Raw genomic sequence first — 24,844 nt, 5'->3', positions numbered from 1 at the left:
GGTTTTTGTTTCTTTGCTGCGTTTTGCAACCTTTTAGGCGGTTTGACATACACATATTCGGTTCATACTGATGTGCGCGCGGACGCCAACGGACGGACATTGCGAAGTCCTGAGGTGCTTCGCACCTAAAAATGCCGGCCAATCCACCCTGTGAAGGCGGTTGGAAGCTGTAAACGACACGCAAAATGACAAATCACACATGCGGCGTTACTTGAATTCACTCATGTGGCTCTACAAAGAGTGTGAAACCAGAGACAAGTGAAATGCACTCAACCACACCCTTTATTACTTCAAAGAGATATTCTTTGCTAAGGTTAAATCATTGCATGATCCACGAATGGTGGTTGGTTAAGTTGTATTGGTGAAGCACATGGGTGGGAACTCCTTTTTTTCATAAAATTTGAAGGGGACGTGAGGAGACGTTCCGCCTTCATTTATTGAGGAGGACCGAGCGAAGAGTAGAAGGCGAACAGCGGCTGAGACGGGCGAACCATGGCGCCGGTGTTGTCGGCCCGGTGTCTAGATTCCAACTGCCGCCTCGTGCCTCGTGGCTCCCGTCTCGGGACAGGACCTGAGGTCACGCGGTGCACTGCTCTGGCGGCGCGAGCTCGGCTGCCGCGGCTGAGCTGCTACAAATTAAAGGAGCCATGAAGAGAAAACACAAGTTTGGTTCATTCAAAAGGTTGTCTCGTTAGAATCATACTGACACCACTTTTAACGTAAACTTCGCACAAATAAGCTACATAATTAGGAAAAACGGGAATGGTCATGCGACCCACCAGCTCATTTCCCGCAACAGAACCTATGTCGTCACATGGGCTAAGCTCTGCGATTGGCGGAGGCTGGCAGAAGCAGACGCAAATTAGGTAGAACTTACAAACTAGACGAACGAGCGATTTGCGCTTAAATTTAGGGCACATTCTTTACAAAGCAATAAGAATGATGGGCCAAACAGTGGAAGTTACGAAATCACATGTAAACATAGAAGTACTGATGCGTTCTGCTGTTCGTACTGCGCACAGCATGCTTGGTTTCGCTGCACAGCACTACGGGGCTTGGGGTTGTCTCAGACGACACTGGCCGATTGACGCAAGCAACGGTGTCTTACGTGACCCCATTTGTCGAGCGAGCACTGTTTCAGGGAACGAATATTTTCTCCCAGAACAAAAGAAGCCAGGTTTAAATGCGGGCAAAAACAAACCAAGCGCTTGCCACGGTATGGTGGCGCCATCTAGGTTACGGAACGTAAAGAAACGCGGGAACAAACCAACACCGCTGTGCAGGGTGGAGACAACCTTCGAACGGTCCCGTGCCGCCGCAATTGGGCCAATGGGCTCAGCGCGTTATTCTTTTCGTTTCCCACGAGACCTAGCAACGCGAAATAGACAATATGATTCAAACTTCTTCAGTAAACCGCGTTGCGGCGATAATTTTAGCGCGGTTTTGACACAATGACTTGCTTCGGCGGCGAGCGAGCAACCAAAAATGGCGGCGCCAGCGTATACGTGTCTCTACCATGGAGGAAGAAAAAGTTAGGAGACAGCGCCGCCGGAGAAACGTGAAGCCTATACGTAAAACGCAGTGTCTAGAGTTACGTCCGACGGAACCCAAAATCGAAAACTAGAGTTACGTCCGACGGAACTTTAAGCCAGTTTCTAGAGTTAGGTCCGACGGAACCCAGAATTGAAAACTAGGGTTACGTCCGACGTAACTTTAAGCCAGTTTCTAGAGTTACGTCTGACGTAACCCAAAATTGAAAACTAAAGTTACGTCCGACGGAACTATAAGCCAGTTTCTAGAGTTACGTCCGACGGAACCCAAAATTGAAAACTAGAGCTACGTCCGACGTAACTTTAAGCCAGTTTCTAGAGTTACGTCCGACGGAACTTTAAGCTGGTTTCTAGAGTTACGTCTGACGGAACCCCAAATTGAAAACTATATAAAGTTACGTCCAACGGAACTTTAGGCCAATGTTTTGAGTTACGTCCGGCATAACACAAAGCACAAAAAATTTACAGCTCTTGAAGACTTTTGAACCAATTTACATGGTTCAAGAGTAATTAATAGGGTTGGGTGTCAGTTAATATTTCAACTCGATTAATTGGCATCGATTAATTCGATTATGCATGGATTATTTTGTTGTATGGTTTTTTTAGAAAAAAATGACCAAAAATAATTATGTAGTAGTACATATCAGATCAATATGCTCATACACTTGTTCAGACACATTCCGTATGAGGTAAGTACGTCATCATCACGGCGCATGACGCGGACGCGACGCTTATCAGCTCGTTCGTCACTCACATTTTTTTCTCACGCCGCGCTTTGTCTTCGGCACGAACAGAGGCAAGGGGCATCTGAACAGGCGAAAAGCATCTAATAGCCGGATTTCCGGATTACAATGTTCTCAGTTTCTTTTACTTGTATTTCCTTATATATTATCTGCGGATGAATCGTGACCGCCGCACGCAAATGGCGGCAGTTCTCGGCCACACTCGGCAAGCATGATGCCAACTCCCATTTGGGCGGGCGAGAAAGTTCAATGAAAACTACTCCCCTTGCCTCTGTTCGTGCCGAAGAAAAAGCGCGGCGTGCGCGTGACGTGTACAGCTCTGAGTGCCATGAGCGCGTGGGCGTGGCTTTGCGGCGCTCAGCTCCCGCACGGAGCCCGCTGTGCGCATCTGGAGAGCTGAGGTTCTGAGCGCTGTGGCTCTGCACGCAATTACAATTTCAAAAATCTAATTATCGATATCGGATGGACTCATGATCCTTTACAATTTCCCTATTACAACCAAGCACCTAACTAGAATAAATAGAAAGTTAATTAATAACTTCTAGTTAAGTATGCCATGGCACTTGAAACCGTTTTATAGCTCCCGCCACGGTTCCTGTTCACTTGGCGCAATTAAAACAATTTTAGCTCCGAAAGCCTATTTTTAAAAATTACTTCGTCTTCCCGGAAACACCCAGTATATATATCCGCCGCTGAAAATGGTTCGTCTCCGTCCACGGGGACGACCTGCTGTATCCTAGCGATATACAGTTTCGATGTAAAAAACAAACGCACGGGGAATAAGATGAATACTTGACGTGTTGAACCCTCGATTTGCTACAATAAAGGCAAGAAAAAAATGCTGGTCATACACGACATGTTAAAGCGAAGCTTTTTATGGACACGCGAAAGGAACATCCGGCGCTGCCGTGTACGCAGAAAACTCCGCCGGCGCAACCGCATGCCATACGCTAAAAAAGAAATACAGGCTGGAGAGGAGTTAGAAGTAAGGGGAGAAAGATTGGCTGAGTTTGTAGATGACGTAGCTATACTATCGCTTCTACCGACCATAAGTGGGAACGGCGCATTGGACGGAGCGGAAACGAGTCTTTCTGGAAGCAGAGCGCGAGTGCAGCGCGCTATCTACGTGAAGCGCAGCTCAAGCGACAACGGCGGGTAAGTTGTAATAAATAAAAAAAAATGAATTATTTAATTGAAAAATCCATCAACCCAGCTGGGATTCGAACCCACAGCACTGCATTGTACATCATACGTCGTGTATCGTACAAGTGACAGATTACACCTATGGAGCGGGGAGGTTCCTGTTTGAACCCATTCCCATTTCACCCTTCCCGCTTGTTCCGTCCCGTTTCAACCCGGCGCAAAACGACCTTCCCGTTTTGCCCTTTCCCACTTGGCCCGTTCCCGTTTGAACCCGTTCCCATTTTAACCTTCCCGTTTGTTCCTTCCCATTTCAACCCGGGGCAAAAGAACCTTCCCGTTTCACATTTTCCCGTTTAGCCCCTTCCCGGAATAACGTACCCAGTTTATGTAACGTTATAAAAACATTTTCATATTGTTTTTCATTTATTTCCGTTTGTTCACAGCCGCTGCGATAGCATGCTCAGTACATCCAGAGTCCTCAATTGACTGCTTTTCAAACGTGGGCTTCACTTTTTGAATCTAGAGACGACGACATTTGGTTACAATTCGTCATACCAATTAACAAATCTTTTAAATTAACAAAGCCTAACAAACAAAGTAACAATTAACAAATTAATAAACAAATCTTTTAAATTAACAAACAAGTCTTTTAAAGTAACAAACCAAAAAATGATGAAATAAAAAAGCCCAGAAAAGCGCCGCGGAAGCACAAATAAAAAATCGCAAAAACACCCTCACTTTGAATGAAATCGTATTTGGCGGACTAACACATGTAATCGTTATAATAGCGCAAGTGTACATCAATGTCGAAAAGAAACAGATGAAAACTATACAAGACAAAAAGATGTATAAAAATAAAGTAACCCTATGTATCTGGATACATATGCCACATCTGGCTATAAAAAATCGCAGTCATGAGAAGCGGCGAAAAATATAAACTTAGCTTTGCGTTTTATTGATTCTCTTTATTCCCGTCACTCTGGTGTACTCAGTTTGCATAGTAGGGCAAACCTTCAAAAACTTAAGCAGCGCAGGGTCGTCTCTAGCCTAAATTTTCTTTACTAGAGAAACTTAAAATTGTCGCGGGAATACTACCTCTAAGGGCCTTTCAGACGTTCCGCGAGAAGACATCATAGTAAGACTATTAGGCAGCCAACCAGCTGAACGGGAAGGTCGTTTCGGGAACTGGCGCACACGGGACGGGTCAAGCGGGAAGGGCGTTTCGGGAATGGGTTCAAACGGGAAGGGGTCAAACGGGAATGGGTTCTTTCGGGCTACACCCATTGATTGTGGCTTGCTTAGGATTTCTGCCTCAGTCTTAAGGCGAGCTGCAACCAGTTTTGTGAAGCCCATGCATATCGCCACTTTGGATGCAGATAAGCCCGGACTGAGCACTTCTGCAGTGCAGCCTCAGAAGTGCTTTACGTCGTATACGTTCATATGCCTTTGTAGATATATGGGGCTGAGAACAACACAGCGACAAGTTGTTTCCTCGGACCATGTCGGCCTTACTTTCTTAAAATTCCTTACTTGTTCAAGCAAGAATAATGCGGAAGACACGTTTTCAGCGGCCTTTTGCCGTATGTACGAAAGGTCCGCACTGAAGGAATCCTCTCTCAGCTGTTGCAGCGGTTTAGTCGCACAATTTGACTCATGAGGTCGCTTTCCTTCCTCTTCCACTTAACTTTTTCTGTAGTCAACAAGGTTGACGCCGATCTGCTGTCAACATAAACACCTCCATCATGCTTGTCTTCAAGGATCACCGCTCCAGGCTGTCCCGAATATCCATCTGGTAGCGTGTCCACGGGGGCGTCGTCAGGCAGGGTTTCTGTTGTGGCAGCACACGGAAGCGGGATATAGCGAGATGTAACAGCTGACGAAGCGTCAGCGCACCCTGCGTCCCCAAAACGAGCCCTTTTATTCGAGCTCTCTTGATGTTCCGGCGAGCTCCAGTCCGGTGCTCTGGCTGCAGAAAATTGCATGCAGATGACAACGAACGCGAAAAAACGATGAGAATCAGAGCTCTTCGCCTTTCCCATTTCCCCTGTTCCCATTTGAACCCGTTCCCATTTGAACCTTCTCGTTTGTTCCCTGCCGCTTCAACCCGGTACAAAACGCCCTTCCCGTTTCGTATTTTCCCATTTAGCCCCTTCCCGGAATAACGCACCCAGTTTCGACTCAGGTGACTCGAACCGAGGCGTGCGATTTTTAAAATTAAAGTTGCGTCCGACTGTATTTTAACCTCATGTTTTGAGTTACGTTCGACGTAACCGAAAGTCAGAAACTTGCGCCCGCCGTAACCTGAAAATTAAATTGAAGTTACGTCAAACGTATTTCACCGTAAAAAAACGTTACGGCTGGCGGAGCCAAAGTATGAAGACGCCCTATGAACCTGCAACCTTTTTGCAATGGTCCGTTTTACGATACGCGGCGCCAATTAAAAAACAACACGTAGGTTGCTGCGTTACGTCCGACCCGGTACAGCACACCTTCCGTCTGCTTCTGCGTTGGTCGAGCGCGGTCTGGAACGTGTTACTCGCATGCGTACGCCGCGGCCGCGGTGATGGTGCCAGTCCGTACGGTTGCATAAACGAATGCACTTATATGCAACGCACACAAAAAAAGAAAGAGCGAGAATTAACAAAATAGAACCTTTCCGCGGTCGCAGTGCCAGTCTGTAGCGCCCGCAGCTCTTCTCAAGAATGAAGTTGGGGTTTTAACAAATGCAACTATTAATTTATTAGGGGTAGTACAGGTATACTGTTTTATTTGCAGGAAAAAGATATCGCGAAATATTATTACCAAATCTTAACTAACTACAGAAAAAACTTATTTTATGAAAGCGAGAAAGGGCCAAGCCATGGTGGTACGATCCATTTTAATGTGAACGTCGCTAACGGTCACTTTATATGCAAATGTCTGTAGAAGAATGGCCATTGAAGTCTAACCCATTGGACCACAGATATCCGTAGGACATCCGTTTTACAGCCGAACGTCCAAGTCCCGCGCTCGACGTCTCGTGGATGTACTTCAGATATATTTGTCTGGGAAACGTGAACGTCCGTCCAATTTGGTCCGACGGACGTTCTTGCTACGTTTGTGCTTGGACGTTTACTATGGTCCCAATAACGTCCGCTGGACGCCCGTCGTACGTCTGAATGGTTGAAGCAATATTCCTCGATCATGTTTGTAACTCATCGTAATTAGCCTCGCATTAATTATGTTAGGGAGGCAATCAATTTGTAAGCTCAGAAAACAATTGTAGTAGCTGTAACCCTCGCGCCTTTCGCGCACAAATAAATCGTTGCAGCCCAAACGAGTCAACTTTACATAGTTATGTTCGAATTAAAAAAAAAACGACAGCAGATCTCGTAAAGTTTTATAAAAACAGTTGGTTTGATATGCAATGTTGTATTGTTTGATTTGCTGCTAATTAGGCTAAAAAGTTTTTTTTGTGTGACTAAAGTTTTTCATCGTTTTTCTTTTGTGCGATGCAAAGCCAACACTGGTCAAGACACGTCAAGCCTTATAGCCATAGCCATTCGCGTTTGTGTGCGATTTGTGAAGCGCCAACGAACTTCGAGAAAGAAACCCTGCTGCTTTCTTCTAGACATCTTTTTCCGTCCTCAACGGAAGGTAAGACATTTTTATAAGTGCCGATAAGTGGGGAGGGGGCGGGGAAATCGTCTTTAGCTTTCCGTGTACTGCAAACGCCGTACTAACCGTACGCTGTGCCGAAGTTGGGCATAATTGGCTTAGCGCGTTTTCAATGACAGTGTAAAAATGCGCTCAGGGAATCACCTTTTCCTCGCAAACATAGGCGCGATAAATAAGTTATACCGTTTTCTTAAAGCTATCAGCGGTACGTGCGCGTACTCTTGTTGAAAGAAAGTCGTTGAGCATGCCCGCGTTCGCATTCAGCCCGGCGCTACCTACGACGTGGTGTGCGCAGTGGCTACTTTTTTTTACGTTCACTCTGGTTTACGCTGCGGAGATGCTTTATGCGTTGGCCTTGAGGTGAAATGTGGCACGGTGTCACGAAACGTGTAAGAAGCCGTACGGTGCGTTTAAGGTTTTGATAATTGATAGACGCCGTCAATGCGCGTAGGTGAAAAGCATGCATCGTATCGAAACGCACCCCACTGACTCTGCCAAGCTTGGAGCTGGGCCACTTGTTAAAATACTGAAATATGATGGATGGGGGGAGGCATTTAGCTTGGCCAATCAGGCTTTCGGTGCGCATAGTTACGTCCCTCCGCAACTGCCAGTCACCGTGTGAATGTATTGTGTATAAAGGCCCATTCACTCTTGCGACAGGAGCAACAAAAGCGGTGCTGATATCTTTCTTGTTGCTGCGATCTACATTAGCTGTAGATTCTAGCCAACCAAAATAGTTCAAAAGCAGGCTAAAATTCTCTTTGTGTGTCTAATAATGTAGCCATATATAGGACTACATAAACCATGAAGTTTGAATTTACATGTATTTGACTTCTGTCGTGTGGCTCCAAAAAGAAACCTGTAATTGTTGCTTTTGGTTTTGCAGGTGCTGACCGAGGAGTTGGGGAAAAGTTTGAGCCAAGATGTTCCTGGCATGAAGCGTGATGGGCACATGAAAGGTTGTACTTACTTTGGCAGTTATAAAGCATTAAATAAAGAATTTTCAAGCTTTGTGACATTGTCTCATCTGTTTAGCATGCCGTACTTTGCAACATGTAATCTATTTCATTCAATATATTTGTTTTAGCAGCCTACTTAACTGTTCAACACTTCTTTTTCAAGCTACCTCTTTGTTCTTTAGTGTGCATTGATGGAAGTTTTGTCTTTAGCAATTTAATGAAAATATCCCAAACTTACTCGGTATTGATTCATAAAGCTTAATAGTGTAGGTTTCAGTTTTCTAGTAAACTTGAGAACCTGTACTTGCTGTAAATTTCAGTGCTTTATTGATAACATGCCTTGAAGTACTACTCCAGCTTTAAGAATATCAATACAAAAGCCCCTTCTGTAGCTTGTTTTGGCAAAACCATAATTATAAGTGCTTGTACCACACGCTGTGTGGACCGACAGCTCCACACCCTGTCCTATTTTTCTTGGCAAGAGTGGGAGCAGGAGGAGGAGGATTGACAGCATCGTAATGTGGTGTGGGGCCCTCAGAAGAGTGGGAGCAGTGATGCTTGCAGTATCATAATACAGTGGAAAGTTGCGAGCTTATTGTAACCCCTTTTCAATACAGAACCATGTGTACACTGTGGGCTGCCATGTTGAAGCATCCTGTTCACTGAGGTAACTGCCTACAACTTATTCATATTTATGTTGACACAACAGCCCGCAGTGTAAGTATAGTCCTTATTGAAAAGTCGTGACGATAAGCTTGCAACGTTCCACGGTGTTATGCTTCTGTAACATCACTGTTCGAGCTCTTGGCAAGAGAAATATGAATAGGCTGTGGAGTTCTGTCCACAGAGTGCATGGGGCAAGCATTTATAATTAGGGTTGTGCCAAAACAAGCTACAGAAGAGGCTTTTGTACCGAGTATTCTTAAAGCTGGAGTAGTGCTTCAAGGCATGTTTATGAACAAAGCACTGAAGTTTACAGCGAGTACAGGTTCTCCCTGATTCGAAAAATTTAGGACTAGAAGCGGATGTCCGGCGGACATCCAATATCCGCATTTTGTTATCCCCTGGACGTCCCCTGTACATCTCGGTTTGGAAATGTCCGATTTTGAACATCCGCTGGATGTCGGGAAATCCGTCTAGGACGTCTGTCGGACGTTCGTAGGATGAGCAATTCCTTTGCATCGGACCATCCCACGGACGTCCCTGAAACGTCCGCTGGCTTTCTGCGGATGTCTAAAGGACGTCCAAATGTCCGACACCGGATGTCCAACGGATGCAAAACAAAATTGCAAAACAAAAAACTGCTTCCCATGTTTCATTCTCCACAACTTCTGGTATCTATTCATGTCTTGCTGGCAATCTTGAATAGTTTTTTTTCTACTGTTCTCATAAACAACCAACGAATTCTTTTAAATGAACACAGAAACTAGTTGCCTCACATCAAAACTAATTAGATATTTGAAATCAGCTAAAAAAACTGAACAAGCCTATGAAGTTTTCAGAATTGGTTGTAAAGCAAAAAAAAAGATGTTTCTGGAACCAGTGTTTCCTTAAATGGAAAGCCTACAAAACGGCCCTTCGACTGCCCACCTTTACACCCTCACAAAAACTCTTGGGCACCCACAACACAAACTCACTCAAGTTCACCTTCAACTTGCCACCTAGCATAATCAGAAGTTCCAAGCAGGAAAATTGACCCAGAATGCAATACTGCACCGGCTAAGGAAATGATCACACACTTGGTGAAGGGGCGTATTGGCTATTGAAATGAACTTTACATGAAGTTTTATTCACCACGCATAAAATTAAAGGTAGAAACTAGTAGACACACTATGCAGAAACTAGCAGACACCCGAGACAAACTATGTCACTGCGATCGCTAATCAGCTATAGTGTCAGCTCTCACATTTTTTAAAATTAAAATTCGGGATTGGATGGGAATAATACACACGACTAAAATGCGATCCCAGTACGCATCCCCGTTGCCAGTGTGTTTTATGGTTCCAGGTGAAGGTGGGCCTTGTGAATGCGTTGTGGCTTTCTACTTAGAAAGCCGACTCAATAGCCGACCTGCAAACCTAGCAGCTACTGTAACTGCTGAAACGTTTATGTACGTATTGAAAACCTTTCAACACAAGTATTTGTACAATGTTAAATTGTATATGTATTTCTAAACATTTTCAAAATTCGCAGATCTAAAAATTTCGATTTAAAAAGTTCTAGGGCGTTATCAGCAAGACCGTTTCTCGTCAAGGTGCTTTAAGTGATGCCCTTTCATTTGGGATAGAGAATATATACTCGACAATAATCGGTTGTCTGTCCCTTTAAGACGCCTCACTTTAATGCACCATGAGTTGCACTTGTAAGAAGGCGCGTGCTAAATGTAATGGGAAAACGTATTGTGGCGCGGAAACTATCAAGGCCGCGCTATAATTGAGGACGCATGCACCTATTGCTTCTGTAAGTCAGGTATGAATGAGCACAGCAAAAGTTACATAAACTACGCAGCGATTCGTGCTGGCACGCATACGAACAAATCAGGAGCAAGGATAATCAAACGGCCCATATTCAAAGCTTTCATAGCTTGAGACTTGTCATATGGAACTACTCTATTCAGAAGTTGCTTGTAATCGGTCGGCCTGAATTTGTAGTTGGGATAACATACTCTGCACGCGAAACAATACTATCACAGCCGTGATATACTATTATAGTTACAAAAACATCACTGTAGAAAGGACCAATTAATAAATGTAGGTACCACCTCCAGGGACGCCAGGAGCCGTTGCGCATTACTGGCTCTATGGAGTGGAATCATGGGCATGGAGTGGAATACAACACATACTGCAGGCATTTTTTACAGCAAAGCTGTATACCTCTGCCCCCCCCCCCCCTCCAAACGGTTTTATCGACGTAAGCAAAAACGATCCCTGTGGGCAAAAAATGCCCGCCAATCCACCCTACGAAGGTGGTTTGAAAACGAAGCTGTAAACGACACCCACAGTGATTACCCATGCAACGTCACTTGAATTCACACACGTGACTCTACAAAAGATGAAACCAGAGACAAGTGAAATGCACTTAACCATACCCTTTCTTGCATGTTCTTTGTTAAGGTTAAATGAATGCAGGATTTATGAACGGTGGTTGGTTGAGTTGTATTGGTGTAGCACATGAGTGGACACTTTTTTTGCAAAATGAAGGAAACTCAAACCCGGTGTTAGATGATCTCACTTCTGTTTCCGTCGCTTCCGACAGAGACGACGGGATCGGTGGCAGAGACGAAAGAGAAGTGCGATGCCATGCGTTGTTGTGAGATTCCTTTTATATTTATATAACCGCATCCTAGCGCATGCACAAGGAGCGCACACGGCCGCCACACGTGCCGTGAGCGGAGCGCACAGCGGCGCGAAAGGTAGCGTGACGCTATCACATGGCATTCAGCGAGAACGCAGGGGGTAAACCCGCAGATGTGCTCGGTGAGTGCACCGTCTGTCTCCCGCGTGGGCTCTCTCCGTGTGATACCTAGCCCTTCGGTGAGCAACATTAGGTTGGGTTTTGTTAGCGACGTCTACATCATGACTGCAGATAACAAAAGTTCTGCTCTTAGATGTACTGCTTATATCTAGAAAAGTAAAAAATCCTCGACTACCAAGCAAATTGCGTTAGTGCTCACATGAAGTCAAACAAGCCGATATCAGTGGGCATGGAAGTGCAGCAACGATGCGCATCTACAGCGACCCTTTCGCTTTTGTTGTGCAGATTTTGACCTTCCTTGCCTCGTGGAAAATTCTTCCGCTCCCGGCTAAGACACTGCAGCCAACTGCGCAACTCGGCGGCCAAGGCTTCCAGGCGTTGCATTCTGCAGTAAACACTCCGGACTGCCAAGCGCAGCAACCGTTTTTGTGGAACGACTCCCCGGCCCTCTGCGCACCGCCGTCATCCAAAGTAACCGACGCATCACCGCAGCTCTACTTAAACAGCTGGGACCCGAGGATCGCCTTCAGTGGGCATGGAAGTGCAGCAACAATGCGAGTCTACAGCAACCCTTTCGCTTTTCTTGTGCGGGTGGGTTCTGCTCCTTCCCTTTATAGCAAAAGATCAAACAATGTTTGCTTGCTGCTGCTTCCATGCCCTTGTGTAATGATTGCTGTGACAAGCCAATGTGTTCATGTTGTAAAACTGCTGATCATGTCTTGCGATATTGAATCAAAACCCGGCCCCCCAAAGGATGTTCCTGACAAACACTACAACGAGCTGCTTTCCCTTATTAAGTCATTGCATAACAAGATAGACGTAAAGCACGATGAACTGATGGAGTCTATTAATGAAGTGAAAGAGGCGCAATCATCCCTTGAGCAACAGATTACGGATCTCGATAATAGGCTTTCGGAAGTTGAAAAACATGTCAGCTGCCCCGAAGGGCTGCCCACGCAAAATTATCAACCACAAGTAATGGCGCTGAACCAACGGCTAGATGACTTTGAAGATCGTTCACGAAGGGAGAATTTAATATTTCATTGCCTTGCAGACAGCTCTTCCGAGACGTGGGCACAACCACAAGAAAAGGTTTGTGCAGTTCTGAATTCCGTATTGAACTTAAACTTGACTACTAGCGACGACCGAATATCTCGCGCCCACAGGTTAGACAAGTTCATTCCTGGTAAATGTCGGCCAATATTGTAAAGTTCTCCTCATCCAAATGAAGAAACAGCATCTTGAATTCCAAAAAAAAGCTGAAAGAGTCTGACGTGGTCGTGAACGAAGATTTTTGCAGGGCAACGAGGAGCATGAGAAAAAAGTTGTACGAGTACGGAAAGGATAGCGGCCAGCAGTTTACCATTCGCTATAACAAGCTTTACCTGAACAAAAAGTGCTATGTCTACTCTCCTGCTACCGATAGCATATGCGAACTGGAAACGAACAAGCCAAGGCAGATCGATGGTACGTCCGGGGGTTCAGATACCGTGTCATCCTAACATCTGACCCGCGCCCAAAAAATAACGACAAGAACCTGTCAGTCTTATTTTCAAATGTGCGCAGCGTCACTAAAAAGCGCGATGCCTTGTTTTCCCTTTTTGATGACTGCGCTGCAGACATAGTAGGCAAACTCGGAATTGATTTGTTGCGATAAAAATTACTTTGTATACCGAGCTGATCGTTGTAATCAACCTGGTGGCGGTGTATTGAACGCTGCAGCCGATTGTCTCACTTCCAGTATGGTGATAACAAATTCAGTCTTAGAAATTATCTGTGTTTCGATACACTTAAATAATCAAAACGCCCTGTTTTGCGCCTGTTATCGTCCGCCCAATGCTACATCTGACTTTTGTGACAAAATACATGACGTTCTTAACAACCTGGTCTTGAAATTTCCACATGCGCCGTTGTTCTTGCTCGGGGACTAACTTCCCCAAAATAAACTGGTCAGTGCCCTGCTCTGCTTACAGTAATCTATCAGGAGATAGTACTACATTTTTTAACATGTGTCTCGACTTTAATTTGACTCAGCTAGTTGACAAACCAACCAGAGTGGGTCCGACGTCCGCTAGCATACTAGATCTGGTCCTGAGAAATGTTCCAGATCTTGTGCGACTTCTAATTTTCCTTCCTGGTTTAAGCGCTCATTGTTTCATTCATTTTACCTTAGAAGCTGAGGTTTCGCGCCGGCTAACACACAGCAAAGCAATAAGAAATTACGCCAAAGGAGACTACGCTTCAATTAATACAGAACTCGAATGTTTTATCGATGCCTACATGGTAGGCTTTTTTGATCGCACGGTTGAACACAGTTGGCACTTGTTTAAAGAAAAAGTTACATTTTTGACTAACAAATATATTCCTTTAGTTGTTATTTCTGGCAAGCAACGCTCACCTTGGTTCACATCTGATCTAAAACGACTGCAAAGCCTAAAGAAACGCTCATTTCGTGTAGCCAAGCGCAAAAATGAGACATCCCGCTGGTTTGCTTACAAAAATATTTCCGACGCTTATCGTGCAGCCATAAAAAAAGCAAAGGACGTCTTTTTTACGAACACTCTCCCCTCGCTTATCCAAAGTAACCCAAAAATGTTTTGGAAGACAATTAGACCTAATAAAAAAGAACTTATATCTCTTAGATATGCTGACAACCAGGTCATGCGCAGTGACGAATGTTGTCGCGTTCTGAATCAAGTATTCGCCAAGTCGTTTTCGAATTGTCCTGCGGATGTTGTGCCGCAATTATGCGATTACAACTTTTTTCCAATGGATCCTATTGTAGTAGATCCTGTTGGAATTATGAAGCTGATTCATGACCTTAAACCTTCCAGTTGTGGCGTAGACGAAATTAATCCCAAGCTCTTAAAAAACACCGAAGTTTATTCGTCACTAATCCTGCCACACATCTTTTTTCAATCCCTTCAGTGCTGTGCTGTGCCAATTGATTGGAAAGTGGGGAAGGTCGTCCCTGTTTTCAAATCCGGTATCCAAAGCTCTCCTTTAAATTACCGGCCAATAGGCAGTTTTAGCATATCGTTAACGTGCTTACGTTACCGTTTACCGTGTTTGCGGGAGAAGACTGCGCAGCGCGAGAGTTGCCGCGAACGGCAACTTACCGGCACAGGCTTCACCGTCGTCAGCGCTTCCGGCAACACGGTAAACGGTAACGCAAACACGGTAACGATATGCTAAAACTGCCTAATATCGTTAACGTCTATTTCCTGTAAACTTTTAGAGCACGTCATTTATTCTAACCTTCTGTCATTCCTGGAATCCAACTCCTTTTTCAGCCCATTTCAACATGGCTTTCGGAAAAATTACTCATGCGAAACTCAGCTTCTAACATTCACACACGACGTTGCATCAGCTCTGGATCGCGGTTCATCTGTAGACTGCATCTTTGTAGATTTTCAAAAAGCGTTTGGCAAAGTGTCTCATCAATTATTACTTCTTAAGCTCAGTACCCTAAACATTGACCCTAATGTGGTTAAGTGGATAGAATGCTTTTTGACCAATCGCACCTAATTCGTGACTGTTAACGAATGCAATTCTCTCCCTACTGATGTTAAATCCGGTGTACCACAGGGTTCGGAGTTAGGTCCTCTGCTATTTTTAATATTTATTAACGACCTTCCTAATGGTATAAATTCCTCCATAAAATTATTCGCTGATGATTGCGTAATTTCGCGAAATTTGTGACCGAACGGACAACTTTAATTTACACGCCGACCTCGACACTGTCTCTAAATGGTGCAGCAAATGGCACATGATACTTAACACAAACAAATGCAAAAGCACGACCATTACGCGCAAACGTTATCCCCAGCAGCCCTTTAATTACAAAATTACCGGAGCCACTCTCGAATACGTTACATCCTACAAGTATCTTGGTGTTCATATCAGCAATGACTTAACATGGCACACAGACATTAATTATGTCTGCAGCAGCGCAAACCGTTCCTTAGGATATATTCGCCGTAATTTCTCTCATGATCCATCCCCCCTCAGGTTAACACTTTATCGGACACTAATTCGCCTGAAACTAGAGTATGCCTCGGCAATCTGGGACCCTGCACAACAAAACCTAATTTCTCTTCTGGAATCTGTACAAAACCGCTCAGCTCGATTTATACTTTCCGACTACTGCCGTACCTCCAGTGTTTCACTAATGAAAAATAACCTGGTTCTACCAAGCTTGCACCATCGCAGAAAAATTTCACGACTCTCTCCGTTTCACAAAATCTATTTCCATAACCCATCTATAAGACGCGACCTTTTCTCACGGCCCACGTACATATCATCCCGCATCGACCATCCGTTCAAGGCAACAACGTTCCATCTGGCTGCACCAACGCATTCTCAGATTTATTTCTCCCCAAAATGTCTGAGGAATGGAACCAGCTTCCCCACCACATTGTGTCCATTGAAGATCCGGCATCATTCAAGAATGCACTTTCTGTACATGTAATGCAGTAACCTGGTTTCCGGAAATATGCTTGTGTTTACATACTGCCTGTACTTCTACACTGTTACCTGTTTTCATGCACTGTACCCACCCCCTCTGTAACGCCGTAAAGGCCCTGAGGGTACTCTAATAATAATAATAATAAAACCGTGCTCTCACCAAATCCGACGCCAAGACCAACGCCGACGTATACGCTCCCTTCCGTCGCCACCGCTGCCACCAGCTGCCTGGACGACCGCCGGCTTGCCCAAGAAGGGAGGCGACGCACGTAGTTCCAGCAACACAATGCCCGTCGTTCCTTCAGCGACGCCTATTTTGTGCGCTACCTAGCCAATCAGAGGGTGGCAAAATAAAAAAAAACGAACTAAGCGATTACAACAGCCCGAAGACGGGACACGAGAAAGGAGGAGACAAACATGTGCACTGACTATCAACCACATCTTTTTTATTGCATTATGGCGCAACTTTTGTACGAAAGAGTCAAATCTACGCAACAATAAATAACAAATAGAAGAAGGCGACGGTGCTGTACGAATTCTTAAAGCACACAATGATGGTAGGAAACCCGTATCAATTCGAAAGATATGCGATCCCTTTTCCGTTCACGCGAGACACTGGGCATACGAATACACTCGTCGCAGCATTGTGCGATACAGAAAGCCTCGTGGGTCACGCGTGCCCTTTCTTATTTTTTTTCCAATGCACAGCAAGCTGACTGCCAGCATGACCCTTTGAGAAAGTTCTCGTAGTCACGCAGGCGATCGTCAATGCAACGTCCTGACAAGACTGCGGGATTTTGTAAACAATTCTGTGCCTGCATTCCACAACCGAGCATATTTCTTTTCGCAAGACTTTTCTGCGTTATGCACTGCGTTCCAAAAAAGTGCGGGCCAATTCACCCTGTGGAGGGCGTTTCGAAAGCGACGCTTTATACACCACCTACCACGGGTGCCTACGGCCTGGTTGCGTTATTCACACGTTACACTGTACCTGTAACACGTTATTTATTATTTCACTTCAGCACAATGTTCAGAACGGACTGATGACCGGTGTGATACGCACTCAGACTTTGCGTTTTCAGCGCAGTTATATTATTCGTGAAAGTTAACTCAAAGCACATTCCACGTATGGTAGTCGGATATCGGTATTGCACACGAGTCCAAACTTTTCGAGGTCTACCTGGAGAAACCACTGGTGCACACGGCCGCCACACGTGCCGTGGACGGAGCGCACAGAGGCGCGAGAGGTCGCCTGACGCTATCACGTGGCATTCAGCGAGAACGCAGGGGGTAAACCCACAGCTGTGCTCGGTGAATACACCGTCTGTCTCCCCTGTATCTGCATGTGCTCGTAGCTCAATTGGTAAGACAACGGGCTCTCGCTCCGTTTCTCTATTCGGTATATGCACGAACAGGAAGCTATCGGTTTTCAGAAGGTACCTTATGCAGGAAACACTAGAGTAGGTGGTGATAGAAAATTCCTCATACGTCTCCTTCGTGAGGAACTCGCTTGGATCGCTGCAACTTCTTTTAACATCTTCCAAGTACATAGGCATGGTAACCTCCAGCCACTCAAGCCTGTCATAGTCAGCATCGCCGTAGGGCCGGACATCGGGGAACTTTTGCCGCAGGTGCCGGGTTGTATTGCTCATGTCCAGAAGTATGAACTCCTGATAGAAGTTCCTCATGAATGTGATGGTGTGGCCTGCAGTTGCGAACAATGGGCTGCATGTGTGCCTGGCTTGTTCTTTTAGGTGTTATAAGGCAGCGGTCACAGCCGGAGGCAGAACTTGAATGGTCCTTCTCACGTTCATCTTTTCGATATTATTCGTATGGACGGGCTTTCGGTGTAGATAACGGACCGGTTTCACCGTCAGGTTCTCTTGCAGGTCATACACATACTTTAGGTAAGATACCTAAATTTTCCCCTTAGGTCCTACGTCATGAGCGTGCGTTCTTCATTCTTCAGCACATCGCAGGAGTCGAAACTTAGGAGTACAGGTTTGTTACAGTCGCACGGGGGTTCTACTTCAAACGCCAGAGTGCCCTGGTCCAGCATCTTCATTTTGACTCGGTGGTGGTCGGTGACAAGTTGCACTACGCGGCAACCACAGGTTTTTTCCTTTTTTCATCACAAAGAGTACTAGCTCGGGAAGCTGACTACCCGTTGGACGTTTAGTGAAGAAGTAGCCTACTGGGATTGCATACGACGAAGACAATCCACTTAAAACGAAGCAGAGGAGGGAGTGGGCTAAAACAACATCGTTGCTGCTAATCCAACATCCGCTTGCCTAACAAAGCATGCAGTCCCGCTGCTTGTTATACTGAAGCTTTTCCCTAAAGGCCAACTGCACTCAAATTTTCGACGGCGTAAAAATAAGGCCATCCAACAGGGCCAATAAAAAGAGTGCGACATGCAAATATACTGCGTTTCAAGCGTGAATGCGCGCGACGCAAACAGCTCGTGAAGATTGGTGTTTTGGGAACCTAAACTGAAAAACGCGGCCATTACCGGCGGCCGGGCGTCACATAGGTGATGGAACGGAAGCATGCGCATCAGAATCAGAGGCCGCTCACAGCAGCCTCCAAATGCGCGTGATAACGCCGCGTGTCCCAATGTTATTTGAACAGAAGAAGTCCCACTAACGTCTGCCCAAGCTAATGAAGTTAGGCGCAATTCCAACACCACGTTGCTATCGATCAGGATGAAGAAGACTGTCCGACAGTTATTTTTGCATCAGAAAAAGTTGCAGTGACATGTTGGACGCGATAGCGTTACTTTGACGCCGAATGAGCGTTTTAGAAGGGACTTGCTGCGTTTACAATTTCTGCTTTCCAGTTACCGAAGGTTAGTCAAGATGGTTTTAAATTGCCCTGACACACAAATAACAGACGCCATCTACGCTTGTGTGGCTGAACATGTGGGAGTGAAGGTTGCGGCTGCTTGATCTTGGTCAGTTTCAGCGACAAGGCGACACTATCTGTCGTACAAAGCGCTTATTCCCTCATGCCGTGGCTCGTCTAAGCATTTTGGTTTTGGTTTTTACGCTACGCTACCTCGAGCAGTATTCGCGGGGTGACCAGTTTTGCCCTTGCGCGCTAGAGGTCAAACCACACCCCCTTCCGTAAGCGCCCGGCAGCGTATTCCCAAACCATATCCCGTAAGGGACCAGGCCGACCCCCCCCCCCCCTAAATAGCGCCCCAGCATCGTGATGTCACCGACGTCACTTCCACTGAAGCTGTAGCCAAAATGGCGGCGCCCATTTGAAAGCAGTCCTGCTGTGGCATCTCAGGCTCTCAGGCATTGCGCTTGCTTTGGATCCCAGGATGCGTGCTTTGACAAACTACGCGCACCGCTACGTATTGCTCAAGTCGTCGCTACGCCTTTGCGAAAGTTCGCTGCACGTTTGCTTTTGTCGTGAGAGGAGCGCAGCGCTGGCGCAGTTAGAATCTCGGTGATTTGCACGGAGGAGGCATTTGCACGCAATCTTTTGGCTGATACCTTCAGTGCTAGGTGCATCTACTCCAAATCATTACGTCCCCAAAGCGCTGGAATCGCGAAACAGTAGCCTATAATCGATATCGGCGCTCTGCATGTAGGTAGGGGGTAAGTGATTGCTATCACATGTACTCGCTCGCACGCGTACGGAGTGAATTGGCGTAAAGCTTGCCGACTTACCGCACAATTATTCTTCCAAATCTCCGCCTGCGCGTCGCTTAGGCCTGGGCGGTGCTCTATAAAATAATTTTGCCCTATTTTGAGCATGTTAGATGCGTTTTGCAATAGTGGCCAATAGGCAAGCTCTGAAATTGTTCGACACGTATGCATATTGCGTAAGAATTCTGGCCTGGTGCAGAGGTAGGGCAGAGTGCTTCCCCTTCTCTACACACACGCCCACACAAACATTTTGCAAAGTATATTTCACCTTACGCGCTGCGCTGCAACGGCGTACCCGTACGAAAGCAGTCGCTGTTCGTTTTAATCGAGACAAGCTGCTTTCTCAAGCTGGTCCACTTTCAGGCGGGAAAACTCTTTATTCCTTAAAACAAACTGAACGTCTATATGTACCCTAGCTTGTTTCATCTTCAAATAGGCAGCGTTGGTATAATGTTGACACATTTTATAGCAAAGTTTTTTTAAAGCAAAGCTGTTTACCTCTAACCCCCAAGGGTTTTTTCGCGACCGTTGGTGTCACCAGAAAACTCCAGCTAACAAATAAAAGAATTTACTGGCAACGCCTGGAATCGAACCTGGAACTAATAGACTAACAAAGCGAGAGGCCGTTGTCTTACCGATTTAGCTACGAGCCCACACGAAGACTGGGAAGACAGGTGGTGTACTAACCAAGCACATCTACGGGTTTACCCCCTGCGTTCTCGCTGAATGCCACGTGAAAGCGTCACGCGACCAGTCACGCCCATCTAGCGGCCCTGTGCGCACCTTACTCATGTGCTAAGAGTTACAAAAATTAAAGGAAGCTCACACCAATGCATGACATCTCACTTCTACTACGCCAATGTGCTAAAGCCTGTGGCATCCAGTGTTCACGTAAACAATCACAGCTCCTTGTCATCCGCCCTTACGCCAAACCAAGGAATACACTCAAATAATCCTTGATGGCCAGGCCATCACTCCAAGCCCCAGCATCAAGATCCTAGCTGGGCCTACATCTCGAGGCTAACATCAGGAGTGACGTCTCCTTGCAGCGCCTCAAAAACAGCATTAATCAAATCATACACATGATCAGGCGAGTTGCCACCAAGAAGCGAGCCTCCTAAAGGAATCCGGTACCTTTCGATTAATTGAAGCTTTTGTCCTCTCGAGAGTTACTTACGTCAACCCCCTGTCTTCTTCTAGACAAGGAAGACATAGAGACGCTTTATATAATGATTAGAAAGGCGGTCGAGCAGGCCATTGGTCTTCTTATGAGTGCGTCCACAACACCGTGGAAGAGCTGATATAAGGCCATCTTTCTAACCATAAGGTCCGACTCAGAACTGCGATGGGTAACCGCATGCTTCACCAGATTGGCTGGGCAGCCCAGAATGTCACTCCGCTTGACGTACTCCCAGACTCTTGGCAAGTAAAACTAAAGATGCTCCCTTTGCTTAGAAATATGAACCCCTCACATGACGAGGGTCACCGAAAAGCACGGGCTCAAGCGCTAAACACCACCCTCGATGGGAATCATGCAGTTATCTACACAGACGCCTCCAAACATTGAGGGCAGCGATACGCCATTATCGTGGCTACCTTCAGAACCAACCTCCTTGCGTGTACCTCTCTGAGGACCCAAGAAATGACGCCAGCAGAAGAGGCAGCCATCACCTTGGCTCTCGCTCAACCAGGGGTTCGGAGGGTAGTCATTGATTCCCAGCAAACCTACTGGAATTACCAGTAGGGTTGGGTGTCCTGACCTGCACTGCGCGTGCTAAAAAACCACTCCCCAAACGGTTTCATTCAGCTCATCTGGACACCCCCCTCACACTTCAATGGAGGACAACAAATACGCCCACCCAACAAGCCTGTGCTTTTACCTCCCATGCTATGGAGCTGCACAAGGTCAGTCACCCGCTTGTCACGTTCAGGGAGATAACCCAGCATTATCGCATTCTGAGACAGACCGTACCTTCGCCTTACCCTGACCTTTCCAGAGAACAACAAACTACCCTACGGCTTATACAATCCGGGCTCCTTCCCACAGCCAACGCGTCTTCACTTAACGCATCCGAATCGCTACGACGCTGAATGTAAATTTTGCTCAGAACTAGGAACACTCCGCCCCGTAATCGGGGTGTGCGGCTTTAGCCTTGAGCACCCTCCTCTCTTTCCGTCAACTACCCAACCAGAGCAATGGGAGATGCTGCTCTCCAGGCCCTCTTTACCTACCCAGCTTCAGTGGGTGGACAGAACACAGGCGCGCGGACTGCATATGGGCCCCACGGAAGAAGGAATCACTCCCCAGGGCTGCACTCTGGGCCGTTCAGAAATCTGAACAGAAGTATTTCTTCCCCCTGCTCCTTCTCTGCCGCAAATCTCGTCGCCTCCGTCCGCGGCGCAGAGACGGAGAAGACAGATCGTCTAACACCTGGTTGGAGCTTACTTTAATTTTATAAAAAAAGTTTCCACTCTTGTGCTACACCAATACAACTCAACCAAACACCGTTCATGCTTCATGCATTGATTTAACCTTAACAAGAATGTCTCTTTGAAGTAATAAATGGTGTGGTTAAGTGCATTTCACTTCTCTCTGGTTTTGCTATTTGTAGAGCGATGTGAGTGAATTTAAGTGACGTCGCATGGGTAATCGTTATGGGTGCCGTTTACAGCTTTGCTTTCCAACCACATTCACGGGGTGGATTGGCGCGATTTTTTATCATGTTATCACAGGATTCTCTGTGATGCCTTTGTATGTTCTAACCTCACAAATAAAAACTTTTGCATAGAACAACTTCAACTGTTGTTTTGTTCTTCGGACACCTGACAACTATTCGAATTCATCTTCGCAGCGCACAAATGACAGGACAAAGAGGAGGAAAACACTGGACAAGCGCTGAAGATGTATCCTGCCTTTCCTCCCCTTTGTCCTGTCATTTGTGCGCTGCGAAGATGAATCTGTACCAACTAGCCCGGTTTTCTGCGCGACTATTCGAATTCACTTCGAAAATATTCGAACCCAGGACTATTTGCTTCGAATTCGCTTCGAACTAAAATAACACTATTCGCACAAGCCTAATATTTTGTCATTGCAAGATGCACAATTTTGCCAAATGTCCACCACAAGAAAAAAATGTTCTATTGTGGGTAGTAGCCTGGAAGAGAATGCAGCCAATATTCCACACCCCCTGTGTTTGTGTTGCCCCTCTTCTAAATTTGCTTTAATATTGTGGAAATTAATGAAATGATTTTATGCTGCTTTATATTGCCTAAAATAGTTGTCAAGCAACGTTTTACTATTTCCTACAACTAATTTGGATTATTAACCTGACGTTGTCATATTGGGCATATTATTGGCATAGGCGTGCGCACAGGGGGGGCAGGGGGGGCGGCCGCCCCCCCTAATCATCGGAAGGGGGGCGCCAAATTGGCCCATATTTTGCCAATGTAACACATTAAAGTAAAAATTTCTGCTCAGAAATATTTTGTATGTGTTGCAATTCCATCGCATTGAAATAAAATTTTTATAACCATCCCTCTTTGCACTGCGTTCGGACCGCTAGGCCTTCAGTGGGAAGAGGTCTGGAGTTACTGTAAAGAAGGGGGGGGGGGGGGGGGGCGCAGCGGTAAGACTTTGCTCCCCCTAATCGAGAACTCTGCGCACGCCTATGATTATTGGCATCTTGCATAAGTGGCACTCTGAAGCCTCTTAAATGTATACCCACTAGCCCCCTTCCCCTATCATCAGTCGCTGTTGACTTCCCCTACCCATGGCCTTCCATGTATCAAAACAATGGTTCATTAAAATTTTTTTCAGCAAGAGTGCACTGGTTACCTGTAAAATAGTAGCTACCTTATGCATTTACCTTTGCCCTGCCTTGTGGTCTAAAAAAGTCTCCTTACACAAAAATGTGTCCATCGGGTGTTTCATTTGGGTGCGTGTCTGTGTATACTCAGATTAGTGTGTTTACCTCCTCACAGGAAGGTTAACCCTCCGTCATTGGATCAGCCTACCTGGATTTCCAGCACTTCAAACATCATCAAGACTCGGCCACTTTGAATAGGTTTTCACTGTAATGCACATGTTTTGATATATTTTCGGTGATCCCTAACTTATTTTTTATGATCATTCTTTTTAGTTCTTGCAGTTGACTTTTTTTTGCTATAACATTGAAAGGCTGAAAGGCATTCAGTATCTAGTCATTTTTTATAAGCATGTTTTAATTGCTATGGCAGCCAAATAGAACGGGTTGTTTCTAATTTTTGCCTTTTATGCATATCAAGTTTTTTTTTACTCCCACATCTTTTGGCCACCTATTATTCTATTTTGACTTGTCATGTGTATTTTGAATAATAAAATTGCTAGTCTTGCAAAAGTTGCTCAGTGTGCTTATTGCTGCATTTAAGGTGTGTCTAGACGCTTTAGCTCAGTCAGATTTGTCAGACCACACGAAATGCAGTAAAATGTGGTTATGCTGTCCCATCTATACAATATCAAAGTTGTTTTAGATGAAATAAGTTATATATGTGCACTCTTATTCTGATAACCACATTTCTATATACCCCTGGGTGTAAAACAGGAAGAGAGCTATAAGAGTCGTCTTGATGACATCTTAATAAGATGATAGCAAGATGGCTACAATGCCGCTGGCGTAAACTGCTGTGAGAGGTTTTCCTTTATGTCTCCACAATTACTAGAAAACATCTTCACAAGACATTATGTCTCTATCTGGCATGCTTAGAAGTCTTCTCGTAGATTGCTATTCAAAATTTTTGAGAATGTCGTCAAAACGGAGAATAAACGTTTTGTTGCTTTCAATCCAGATAGCTATGAGGTGTTTAGTATTCGTCCTGTAAACGTCTTGTTGGAATTTTTAGCAGTCTCTGAGATATCATCAAGAATATCTTGCAAGACTTGTAGCTCAGGCATAGCGTCGCATTAGCCGAGCTACAGGATGGCTATCTCCAGTCTTGGCAATGTCTATAAAAATCTTCAGGTGTTGCGTAGACATCTTGGAGGTCTTGCCCAGATGTCGTATAGAAGTGTGGTAGCTGTCCTAATGTGCAGATCAAGATGTCTTGGACAGCTACACAAGATAAGTTTGAGAATTCTACAAGACGTGCTTGCGTTCACTGGGAAGTGAACTGCGAGCTCAGAAACTTATCTGAGCTATTCGAAGCGGGCGTTTTGG

At 45.6% G+C, this 24,844-nt stretch overlaps 3 long non-coding RNA genes across 3 annotated transcripts; 2 read left to right on the top strand and 1 right to left on the bottom strand.

The window, feature by feature from the left end:
- Nucleotides 1-272: 272 nt before the first annotated feature.
- LOC144145777 (uncharacterized) lies at nucleotides 273-16,397 on the bottom strand. The gene is made up of 3 exons (XR_013317588.1): nucleotides 16,154-16,397; nucleotides 5,122-5,264; nucleotides 273-629 (listed from the first exon to the last, which is right to left on the bottom strand). It is a non-coding gene; the product is annotated as an uncharacterized LOC144145777 (long non-coding RNA).
- On the top strand, nucleotides 6,971-11,963 carry LOC144145778 (uncharacterized). The gene is made up of 3 exons (XR_013317589.1): nucleotides 6,971-7,072; nucleotides 7,980-8,052; nucleotides 11,812-11,963. It is a non-coding gene; the product is annotated as an uncharacterized LOC144145778 (long non-coding RNA).
- LOC144145779 (uncharacterized) lies at nucleotides 11,982-23,838 on the top strand. Its single transcript, XR_013317590.1, has 2 exons — nucleotides 11,982-12,117; nucleotides 23,634-23,838. It is a non-coding gene; the product is annotated as an uncharacterized LOC144145779 (long non-coding RNA).
- Nucleotides 23,839-24,844: the final 1,006 nt, after the last annotated feature.

This window comes from Haemaphysalis longicornis, unplaced genomic scaffold (assembly GCF_048455015.1).
Source record: "Haemaphysalis longicornis isolate Haplotype H1 unplaced genomic scaffold, Haemaphysalis longicornis Haplotype H1 scaffold_7, whole genome shotgun sequence".
NCBI lineage: Eukaryota > Metazoa > Arthropoda > Arachnida > Ixodida > Ixodidae > Haemaphysalis > Haemaphysalis longicornis.
Note: the sequence above shows the minus strand (reverse complement) of the source record. Positions and strands in the feature narration are given on the sequence as shown.